Here is a 13,096-nt window from a genome sequence, read left to right as displayed (position 1 = left end):
GTGTCATTTAGAATTGACTTTAAAATCCTAGGAATTCGCCAGGCCAATACAATGGAGCACTTTAAAACACTGCTGAAAACACATTACTTTAACATGGCTTTCTCATAGCTTCATCTTAGTTTAATCTTGATGCTCTGTATATTAAATTAATTATCATTATTATTCATGGTGGTTTCAAAATCCATACTATTACCCCTACTTTCTCTTCTGTTTTTTTTCCGGGTTTCTAGGGTTTCTTCATCATGTAAAACACTTTGAGCTGCATTATTTGTATGAAAATGTGCTATATAAATAAATGCTGTTGTTGTTGTTGTGAGAAAATAAGGCAGGCCAACTAATACTGCAAATAGGATTAAAGAACCAAGACACAAACACATGGTCAACAGAGTATCTAGGGTCAAAAAGGAATTACCAGAACCAAACCAAAATGACTTAAACTGGATGTCAATAATGAAAGCTTTTTAAACAAATGGTTTTCAAAATATAGAAAATCTAGGATTAGATTCCTTACACTTTAGAACAATCAGCCAGTCCTGCCTGTCCTATCCACTTAATTTTTTTAAGAAAACATCAACTCTAGATTTGACTCCCTAAAGTCTTACTGTTAACCACGCTACTTGGTAGATTATTCCAAGTGTCTATGGTTCTCTGACTGAAGAAATCTTTCTAATCTTTGTACAAAATGTACATTCAACAAGTTTCCAACTGTGTCCCCTTGTTCTTGATGAAGTCATTTTAAAATATCAGCCTCGATCCGCTGTACTAATTGCTTTCATAATTCTAAAAACTTCAATCTTGTCACCTCATAATCTTCTTTTCCTTAAACTGAAAAGGCTCAGCTCTTTTAATCATTCTTCATAATACATCCACAGTAGCCCTGAAATCAGCCTAGTCACTCTTCTCTGGCCTTTTCTAGCCCTGCTATGTCCTTTTTGTGGCCTGGAGACCAAAACTGCCCACAGTACTCCAGGTGAGGCTTCACCAGTACATTAACATTCTGTTAGCCTTCTTCATGGCTTCTGAACACCGTCTGGAAGTCGATAGCTTAGAGTTCACTATGACTCCTAAATCCTTCTCATAAGGTGTACTTTCAGACTTCCCATTGTGTGCTCAATTCTAACATTATTACTTCCTACAAGTAATACTTTACATTTACTTACATTAAATTTCATCTTCCATAAGTCCCTCTGTAATGATTCAGTGGATTCCAGATTATCTGCCATACCACCTTGCTTGGTATCATCTGCAATTTTAACCAGCTTGTTATTTATGTTCCTATCCAAATCATGTACATATATTAAAAATAGCAATGGCCCTAGCACGACACCTGTGGAACACAACTCTTAACATCAGCTGATTCTGATAAGGTTCCTCGCATCATAACCCCCTCCTTCCTGCATCTGAGGCAATTTTGCATCCATCTACAAACAACACCCTGAACTCCCACTTCTTTTAGTTAATACCCAACATCTCATGTGGCACCTTATGAAAGTACAGATAAATAATATCATATAGTCCACTTCGATCATATGCTTTTGTTGCTTCCTCATAGAAATTCAGCATGTTGGTAAAACATGACCTCCTTCTTCTGTACCCATGCTGCTGTTCAGTAAAACTCCTGTTCTTGATGTGTATTGTTCAATCTTATCCTTAATAATTCCTTTCCTTATTTAACCTATGATGCACAATGAGCTTACAGGCCTATAATTGCTTGGATCGGCCCAGTCACACTTTTTATATAACGGGATATTTGCCATTTTTCAGTCCTTCAGAATTTTCCTAGTATGCAGTGACATCCTAAAAATAAGTGTTAAGGGTTTATATATATACTCTCTAACCTCCCTAAGAACTTCAGAGTAAATATTATCTGGTCCTGGTGATGTGTTTGATTTCAGTCTATTTAACCTAAACAGTACTTCTCCCTCTATAATTTCCAAATCACTCAGTACATCCTTAGTAATGTAGGCATTTATGGATTGTCAAAGTCTTTATCAAAATAAAATGGTAATGAATAGAGTGATATATTTCATAATAACAGAGGGATACTTAACACTTAACTTAAAATTAATAATTAATAGATAAGGATTTATAATAATCTTGAGTAGGCCTCATAGATTGGTCCAGTAAGTTTTAAATCGAGGCTGAACTGCATTTAGGAGCATATAAAAACTCCTATTACACATAGTATAGAAAAAGGAGGTGTTTTTGAGGGCCATTTTAGATGTCATGGCTTAGCAGCTGGCCATAGAAGTTAACACAGTGGAAATGCACAATCATTTCAAAGTAAAAGTATGCAACTCCTTTGCACTGTAAGAATCAGAGAAAAAAGCAGAGATAAGCAGCATGTTCTGTTAAAGCTAGGTAGGCTACTTTTTAATATCTAATATGGAAATGATAATTAGTGCTACTGATTGTACATAAAATGTATAAAGTATGGTCTATGATAATTGTTTCTATTAATTCTATACAAAATGTATAATGAGTATTTGTGTGGTGAATATGTTGCTTTGCATTATATGATGACATGGAGGGTAGCTGTAATAAGTGAGCAGCCATAGACAGCACGTCTACAAGGTTGGCACAATATAACTCTTTAAGGGAGAAGGGTAGGTAATAAATTCCATGGTAATTTCTTCCCATGTTCTGCTAGGAGGTGGTATGGGCTTCAATAAATCTTGTGCGTAATCTGATGATATCTTGTAGACTACTAGAAACAAAAATGAAAGACCTCATATGTTCTTAAAATGCCTGAGTACCAACACAACTAAACAGTGGTATCATATACAAACTCAGGATCTTTTGGAATTTTTCTGGAATAATCTGATAATTTCTTGGTTTTTCCATTTACTCCACTAAATCAAGTAATTGCTCAAGAGTTATAACAGCTACAAATGGCATTATGTATTCCGATTCTAGATATGTTCCTGATCAAATTGACAAGACAGTTTATATACTGTACCTTTAGAAAATTATGTTTAGTCCAATAAGAAATAAGCAAAGTTGAACTCAGTTGAATGATCTTGTCTTACATTTAAACGCAGTTTTCTGTAATGACCTTCTTAAGTATATAACACTCTTGTGATCTCTATAGATAATAAGTGGATTCACATTTTCTTTTCCCCATCTGATGAACTCCCATTGTTTCTTGGGGTTTGTAGTCTTATGGTAAATCATAATGTTGATCCATTAATTTATTTCCTTTGAATAAAATGTATAAAGATGTAACCTCCCTTTGTCCAGAAGCCTTCCAAAATGTATTGTCCCAGCAAGCATACTGCAGGCATTTACTTACATTTAAAAGCGAAAGGTGTAGGCTGGTGTAGGTGGGTGTGATTAGTAAACTAAAAGGTAGTTAGCAAAATGCAGAAATCATTTTTAATTTGTTTTACAGAGGTAGGAGTCTCAGATAAGTATGGGTTTTTCCTTGGTTTGATCATTTTTTTAATCCAGAACATGTAATTTCATAACTAACAAAGAAAACATACGTCTAGTGGAATTCACACTCTTCCAGTGTGACAATAGATACCTTGTATCTAAGACAAGAGAGCACCTTAAAAACATGATCTCTATAGGTTTTTTAGTTTGTGTAAATTTTAGCTTCCTTTGCTTCATTCTGGACCCAAAAGATTGCTTGTTACAAAGGATAACAAATAATAATTCTTTTAATTATTGTGCAGTGCATTTTTATATGTAATGTACATGCTATATCATTTTTGATAGTTGGTGAAATGTTTGGCATTTTTGAAAGTAATAATGTGGTAGACCAGATGTGCAACTGCCTATAACAAATGCAGTATAACCACATCTTTTCCCATATTGTGCCAGGAGGATACTGTCTAACATGTCAAATACAAACTGAGAGCCTTACAAGGATAATGTTGTTATTGCTGAGAGTTTACAAGCAGGTAAGTCCCAAAAACTTCCAAAATTGCGCACTAGGGGGATTTACCATCAGACCTAGGCTATTAAAAAGGGGGAAAAAATCAGGATCTGTATAATATGAAAAATTTTGCTTTCTACATAAAATGCATTGAACAAAAAATAAGTTTTTTCGGTCACAAAAAGCAAAAAGACAAGGCAGAACACGAGGTTAAAAAATCCAATAAATGATAAACTATGCCACAATATCAAAGAAATACTCACCAACTCCCAAGCACATTCAAATGAACTGCATGGGACTGTGGGTTGTCATGCCATGATACGGCTGAGGACAGTCCCTTGCAGTTATGGGTAAGTGACATCATGTCTTTTGAATTCACCCAAAAAACACTAGGAATGTAACCAAGGTATACATGCATAGGCAAAGTAAATTAAAAAGAACAATTGAAATAAACAACAAATAAAATCAATACAAACAAAAGAATAGAAAACAAACAAAGAAAACATAAAACAAGGATTTGAACCCCAGCCAGTGGAGAAACTCTAACTGCAGTATAACAGATAAAGTACATGGTGGATAATGGAACAGGTTTACAATATGATGTGGCAGACTTGCCATAGGTCACTCTTCTGCTGGACTTGAATCTTCAACCTTATACTAAACATTCTGTCCACTAGGTAGCAAGGTTTTTATTTAGTCATGTTTATACAAGAAAACATTAAATTTTCCTTTTTAGTTGTATCCAATAACAGACAGAAATTAAATTAAACAGACAAATAGGAACAAGACAGGTTAAAACGTAACATATTTGAAAAACATTATTTGTCAACTTGTGATGGTATGGGTTCCATGCTACTGGACCCTTCTGGGACTCTCTTGAACTCACCACTGTCTGTACCGTAACCGAGATGAGCCAATGTGGTGAGATGAGGATGCAGGCATCTAGGGGTAGGTGCAAAAGTGACAAAGTGCTTTTATTAAACTCTAAAAACAAATCACTGCCCAAATAGTGTAGCGGTCTAAATCCATTAAATAAATAATCCATAAAAATAGTGTTAATGGAGGTCCCACCTCCACCAAATCAATATCCTTAAAATGAGATTAAAACATGGCAGGAATCTTCTCTAAAAATCTCAGTCCCTGGTACTTCCCTTTAAAACTGACGTCTCTCAGGCTTACCCTGCTTGGGTCTCACAGCAATCCACAGGGCACATCCGAGCCTCCACCCCTTTCAAAACTAGACTTGATGTTATTTTAGAACAGTTAAGTGGGCTGAGTGGCCTGTTCTTGTCTAGATTTTTCTAATGTTGTAATATATAAAGCCACCATGGAAAGAATATTTGTATATGATTGTGGGATTGTGCACTTAATAATACTCATCGGCCACTTTATTAGGTACACCTTGCTAGTATCAGGTTGGTACTTTTCCTTCAAAACTGCCATAATTCTGTGTGGCATAAATTCAAAAAGGTGCTGGAAACATTCCTATGGGATTTTGGTTCATATTGACAAAATAGCATCACGCAGTTACTTCAGATTTGTAGGCTGCACATCCATGATACGAAACTCCCATTCCACCACATCCCAAAGGTGCTCTTTTGGATTGAGGTATGGTGTCTGTAGAGGTTATTTGAGTACAGTGAACTCTTTGTCATCTTCTATTATCTAATCTTGGTCAGCATGTGTGAATGATAGTCTTAGTGGCACCCTGTGTGGTCCCCTGCTGTTGTAGCCCATCTGCCTAAAGGTTCAATGTGTTGTGCATTCAGAGATGCTGTTCTGCATACCTCAGTTGTAATGAGTGTTTATTTGACTGACTGACTTCTGGCATCAAGAAGGCATTTTCGCCCAGAGATCTGCCACACACAGCCTGTATAGCGCCAACAACTATGCCACGTTCAAAGTCACTTAAATCACCTTTCTTCCCCATGCTAGGTTTGAACTTCAGCTGGTCGTTTCCACAATGTCTACATGCGCAAATGCATTGAGTTACTGCTATGTGATTGACTGATTAGATATTTACCTTAACAAATAGTTAAACAGGTGTACCTGATAATGTGGCTGGTGAATGTATACTAGCACCATGTCTTTCAGAGCTGTATGTGATCTACTCATGTATATGTAGTGTCTGCAGGTTACTCTTCTGTGCAATAACCTGGTCTCAAAATCTTAAATTAATAATACTTCAGTTATATCTTATCATTCTCATTTTTTGCCTTAAAGTAAGCTGAATACTTGTTGTACTTTAGTGCATTACTAGACAAAAAAAATCTCTAATGGCCCAATTAACATATGATTTAACTTTTAGAATAATTTTTAATTGTATCCCTACGGAGAAAACTGTAACCATTGAAATATGAATACTTTCTTTCATTTAAAGTATAAATACTCTGCAGTGGGAGTGGTTCAAACCTGTTTGCAGTGTTTGTTCAAATGGATTGCTAATCAATATTTCTCTCGTGAGTATTCTATTTTACATTAAAATCAATGTCTGATTTGATTTGTGTAAGATTAATAAAACAAAAGAATTATAAATCATGTGTTTTTAACTTCTCCAGATATAAAACTACAGTCTCAGAAAAGGAGATTTTAAGAGGACAATCAATGCAAGACACAGCTCTTTCCAATGAAACACATGTTCGTCCAGCTGGATTTTTTATTGGTGGATTTACAGATTTACCATATGAAAGCTACTTTTGGGGGCTTTTGTCTATAGTGTACTTTCTAACACTTAAGTCAAATGCCTTGATCATTTTAATAATATGGTGTAATAAATCTCTACACACTTCTAAATATTTAGCTATCTGTCATATGGCTGTTATTGATACCTGCTGCAGCACAGCTGTAATTCCAAAAGCTATTAACACATTTCTTTTAAATCACAGGTTTGTCAAATATGAAGCATGTATGTGTAGTGTTTTCTTTGTGCACTTTTACGTTGGGATGCAGTCATTCTCACTTATGTTGCTTGCTTATGACAGATTCATTGCAATATGTTTTCCGTTACATCAGCACAATATTAATACTCCATTTAGAATGTTGTTAATAATTGTGATTCTTTGGTTAATTATGGCAGCTCTGACCCTAATTCTTGTTGGTCTAATAAGCAACTTATCCTTTTGTAGCTCTCTTGTAGTGAAAAGTTACTTTTGTGATCATGGACCGGTGATTTATTTGGCTTGCAATGATAATTCGCTAAATATCGAAATGGCAAATTTGCACATAATTGTAGCATTATTTGTTCCATTGTGTTTTATACTATTTACGTATGCATGTATTTTCAGAGCTCTCTCTAAATTATCTTCTGTAGACAGCCAAAAGGCATTTAAAACATGTACGTCACATTTGATTCTAGTAGGGATCTATTACACACCTTTGCTTTTAACTTACTTCACAGTAATGGCTGGCTACAGCATTTCCACAAATGCGAGAATACTAAATAGTTCTCTTTCCGTTTCCGTTCCTCCAATGCTAAATCCGATTATATATACTCTCAAAACTGAAGAGATAATGGATAAAATAAGAAAGTACTTATTTCGAAAGCAATTAGCTTCCATCTCAAGTTAGACCATTTAATCCCAGTTAGTTTTGTGTGTGTACTATTCATTCATTTAATAATATCACTTCTAAAGACATTGCCTGAGGCATATAGTGGTGGTAGACCTATTAGATTATTAACTTTGTCATGTCTCCAGGGTTTAATACAAACTCAGCAATGTTTTCCTAATTTTTGATATTTTTTATTCCATTTTATATATAAGTGAATTTATTATATATTTCCATTTATTTTATAACCTGTTATTATTTTAGTTTTAGTGCTTTGCTGTCCATTTATTTAGATGTTGGAAGAATTTTTACTTGACATTTTTGCTAGTCATTTATAACAAGCAGAAAAAAATTATAGATGGGCTCCATTCTAATAAAGTTATTTGTTTCTCCTTTGGAAGCCATAATTTTCCACAATAATACATTTTATTATGGCTTTTAGCCTGTAAGCTTTTATTAATAAGTAATGAGGCAGTCATAATCATCTCTTCAGTATAGCACATACTGGCAGGGCTATACCTTTTGTGCTGCTTCATTTTTACACCATGATTTATGATTAAGAGTTCATTCTCATAGATGCAGGCTCTAAAAGATACATAGCTAGCACAATGTATACTGTATATAGCATGCCTCATAGAAATCAGAGTTTAGAATGAACATTAACAAATTATCGTCATGACATTTTCAAATTAATCTTTCACTATGTGAACTAAGTGAAATGTAAAAAGGAGAAGCCTTTATTTATGGAATTAAACATTTGTTCTGTGTGCCTCATGGTATCTTCCACACTGATTTTTTGCTGTCACTACACCAGATACACCTATGTAAATGTAGGTTAACTTCTTTCCATACAGGTTAGGTGCTTTCATTCGGCAAAGACTTAAAGTCAAGAATAACACAACAGTATCTATATAGTTGGTTAACCCCATCTTTTCGTGAATCATCTCTATGTGTATTACATTGGTGTATGAAAATATTTTATTGGATTTTAAAAACATTTGACCCATTTGCTAGGTCTGAATATTTTACTCATTTCAATGTATGCTGTCTTTAAACAAGATATTTTTTAATTATTGTTTTTGACTAACATTTTAAACTTTTAAATCTTATTTCTGTTTTTACCTTTCTCAGTCTATGGGAGGATTTCATGATGTTATTTCCTGTGTGCTGTGCTCTCACTTTTGTTAACTAATAAATTATGTTTTCAATGTTCATCCATTCTTTGTATGAGCTTGTTTAGGTCAAATTCTGGTTGAAGCAGACCAGGGTGTATTCCAGAAACTGTGGTTGGAAGACGGGAAGAAAAAACCAAAATGAGATTACATAAGAAGCCCAGAAGTGAACATAAAATACATCCTTAGCATCAAAGTAATGTTATGTTAGTTTGAGTTTTAAGCTGACTATAGTGTCCACTTTCATTTTTCATATCAGTCCAATTAGTATTTATTTTCAGCAATCAAAGGTGCTAAACCAGAGCTTTTGGCCAACAAAACAAAAAAAAAGAAAAATGTTATAGTTTATTGTGTGTGCTCTCTTATCAAAATTGTATGGAGCAGCTGTAGTCGATTGTAGGCTGAACTTCCAAAACTACATATTAGCCTCAGTGTATGCATCTAAAAGCACACAGTTAATGTATATATTGTGAATTGTAAATATATTTTTGAAGCATAGAATTTTTACTAAACATGGTTTACACCTTAACTGGGAAGCATGCAAAGGAGAATGGAGTTAGCACAGCTGAAAAAAATAGAGCCAGTGATCTGTAAGAGGAAATTAAATAAAATATGTATTTCAAACTAATATGGCTAGTGAGCAAGAGACTACTATATAATTAATGCAAGATTCTGCTTTATGGTGAGGGAAAAAAGAGAAGTCTTTACTGAGAGACTTTGCAGACAAAATCTATTAACTAAGTTAAAATTATCACAAAGTTTGCATAAAGACATTGTGGATTGGGGTTTGTGTTGAAAAAACGTAGGAGAGACTTTATCCAACAGTGGTTTAATTACGCATTTCTGTCAATTCCGACTAGAAACTTGTAGCAATGAAATTTAAGATTTTGACTGAACTAGATCAAGAAAATACAATAAACAGCAAGGAATATGCATATATTATTGTCACTTTATGGCTCCATATCTTGGCTAAGACATACCAGAACCGGCCAATATAATCATTTTCTACTTTGATGATGTTGATTTGAAAGTCTGAAGAGAATGAGCATACCCAAAGAAACTGTGACATAATAGTATTTATTTTAAAGGTGGCAAACATCAGCAGTCAATAAGTGCAATTCCTGAATTAGGGCTATATCTATATGATGTCAGTGAAGGAAGTCCAGCACACTTAAGCAATGACAGGCAGAATTCAAGACTCTGGAATTCCAAGAAATGATGTTAAAATTGGTCATGATAAAAGTAACCAAAGAAATATAAGTGAGAAAAAATAAAAAAAACAGTGTCCCACCGACCCAGGGAGAACATGCAAACTCCACGCAGGGAGGACCCGCGAAGTGAACCCGGGTGTCCTAACTGCGAGGCAGCAGCGCTACCGTGCCACCCACTAACCTAAACTTTAAATTTAAACCTCTGTCAGTTTACTGTTTACCTTTTCACCATTTTAGGTCACTCATTGTGTAAAAGCAGTAATGTAAGTGAACCTTTTCATTTAAACAAGTGTAGTTTTAAATATTTGTAAATGCAGCATCACTAATTTTTAGATGTTGCAATGAGAGTTCGTGTATGCATGCGAGAAAGGTATTATGTGTTTCCGGATGTGGGAAGGGAGAAGTTGGTGGTCAGAAAAGAAATGGAGCGATACAGATTTTCACCGTGTCTTGACATTTACTAATTAAGGTATAAGATTACTTTGTTATTGTTGTTCAAAATAAAGTTGAAGAAATGTTAAATGAAGGCTCCCTTCAAGTCTATGCTACAATTTGAATAAATGGAAATTGCATCTTGCATACAAAAGGAGAAACATTGATACAAAAGTCAGAGTCTTGCACACTTTAAACTCTGTGCAATTGTGAATGACAATTCATTGATGGACATTAATGTATTAGGCTACCTCTCAGAGAAAAAATCATAAAAATGCCCTATTAAGTGATGCTTGGCTGAACAATAACTCAACAGCTTAAAGATCAAGCTTAAAAGAAATCATAATTTTCATGAGGATTATACATCCTTCTTTAAAACATTCTAGAAAAGGGTTATGCAACAAAGGTATTTGAAAAACAACTAAACAGAAATGACAAAAGAGTGCAGTATATTATAAATCATGCAGCCTTTCTCCCCAAAAATAATTAGATTCATGTTGTATTTGATTGTGCAGCATGTTATCAGTGAACTTCACAAAATGATCATGTACTTCAAGAGCTCTTACTAGTAATCTTGTTGGAGTTTTGACAAGATTTAGGGAAGTATCTGTGGCAATGGTTGCTGATATTAAGTCAAGGTGATGGTTTCAGTGGAAGATTTATAGCTTTTGCTCTTTCTTTGGAGGCCAGAAGAAAATCTTTGTAAAGACCAGGGTCCTCATGTATAAATGGTGCGTATGTATAAAAATGTTGCGTACGGCCATTTCCACTCTCACATTGTGATGTATAAAAACTAAACTTGACATAAAGCCACGCACGTTCTCATGCCAGGTCACACCATTGTGTATGTACGTTTTCAGCTCAGTTTTGCAAACTGGCATCACCCAGCATCAAAGCAGTGCTACTTGCCAAAAGTATTGGGATGCCTGCCTTTACACATACATGAACTTTAAGGACATCTCATTCTTAATACATACTTGTTTTTTTTAATGGTGGGCTTACTAACATACCATATGAAAACTGGTTTCAGAATTTTTGTCTATGGTTTACTTTCTGACACTTTGACATGCTTTGATTATTGTAATAATATGGTCTGAGTAATCACTGTACACTCATAAATATTTAGCTGTCATTGTTGTCTGCTGTAGCATAGCTGTCATTCCAAAAGCTGTTGACATGTTTCTTTTGAACCACAGGTTTATTAATTATGAAGCATGTACAATGTCAGTCAAAAGTTTTAGAACACTTCAGTATTTCCAGTTTTTTTTCTAAAATTTAATCAGTTCAAATGCAATGTGTATTAACATTTCTCCTTCTTTCGTATTCAGAATGCAATTTCTCATTATTCAAATTGTAGCATAGACTTAACGCAAGTCTTCTTTTAACAGTTCAACAACTTTATTTTGAACAACAATAACAAAATAATCTTATACCTTAATTACTAAATGTTAAGACTGGTCAAAGTCAGATATGGACAAATGTCTTGAATCGTGTAGTGTCATTTTCAGTGTACTTTAGTACAGGTTGACGTTAAAAAATCTGGCCAACGAAAATCAAGTTCCTTCAGATTTCCAGCATGGATTTCGGAGCGCATTTTCAAATTTACCACGTTGGTGCACCACTGTTTTCTGGAGGCACCGTTTATGTTTTGATGGTGCTGTAGTCGATAATCAGTTATTGGGTCTTGCTTGCACCTGCTAACAGGCATTCCTGCTAATTCGTTCTTTATTTGCTGGTGTATAGCCCCATTATGGATTCAGAAAGTGCTAAAAAAAACTTGATAGCGGTGTTTAGTGTTTAATTTTCTTTCTTTAAAGAACTGTACATGTAGTCATTTTCAGTTAAATATATACAGCATATTTAACCATCCAAAATCCGGCATTTTTGAAAATCCAGCACTCCTCGGGTCCAGAAGTTGCCGGATTTTTGAATGTCAACCTTTACTGTTATGCTATATGTCCAAAAGATGGATTTTTCAAGAGGTAACTGTGGTACATGTTTCATCATAATATCTGGGGTGGATCCAGTTGTCATTCTTCATGTTGGAATAAATGACATACATAAGGGCAGGCTATCTGTTCAGCAATTCAAACATATGGATTTGAGACTGAAATGTAGTGAAGATCTGATGTCATCCTTGCAATTGGAAGTGAAGGAAGTGCCGAGTGTTTGTGTTACTATGGTGTGAGTTAATTAAAATACAAATTTTGCTTGAGATAACTTTGTTTTTGTTTGCTGCTAAGGAGCAGTGCTGGAATTTTTAAAGCTTTTTTCCCTTTGAAACAGTTTTTTATTTCTCCTTTACAGGAGCAAAAGTCGCTGAATGTTAAAAAAGCATTCTTAGTGGTCAGCAAAATAGACCAAATAAGAGGGTGACAGCAATACTGTAAGGGCTCATTAATAAGAAGGAGTTCAAACAGTGTAAACAGAGAGTTCCAAAGTGAAGAATCAGTAAGAGAAGTGCAAGTTCAGAATATGGACAGGGAAATGTAAAGTTAATCTTAAACATGACAAACAGCAGGCAGTTGACAGGGACAATATTATAGGAGCTTAAGACGTCAGAATGAGTAAAATAACTATAGTTCTTTAAACTATTAATTTTTTAGTTTAATAATGTAAGATAAATCATTTAAATTAAAAAATTAGGCCAGTGCAATGCAAGTATTGTTGGTTGTTGGACTGAACTGAAGGAACAATTTGCTGGCATGCATTGTAATAGAGGATTGGCTGACCTGGCCCAGGTGTCCTTTATGAAGATTGTGTGCACCCCTAAAGAGGCACAGGAGAAGACTACAGACGAGACAGGTACAGATAGGTGGGTCACAGTCAAATGCAGGCATAAGGCAAATGGTGAA

Source organism: Polypterus senegalus, chromosome 2, assembly GCF_016835505.1.
Source record: "Polypterus senegalus isolate Bchr_013 chromosome 2, ASM1683550v1, whole genome shotgun sequence".
NCBI classification, from domain to species: Eukaryota; Metazoa; Chordata; class Cladistia; order Polypteriformes; family Polypteridae; genus Polypterus; species Polypterus senegalus.
The sequence above is the reverse complement of the archived record's forward strand: the minus strand, read 5'-3'. Positions refer to the sequence as shown.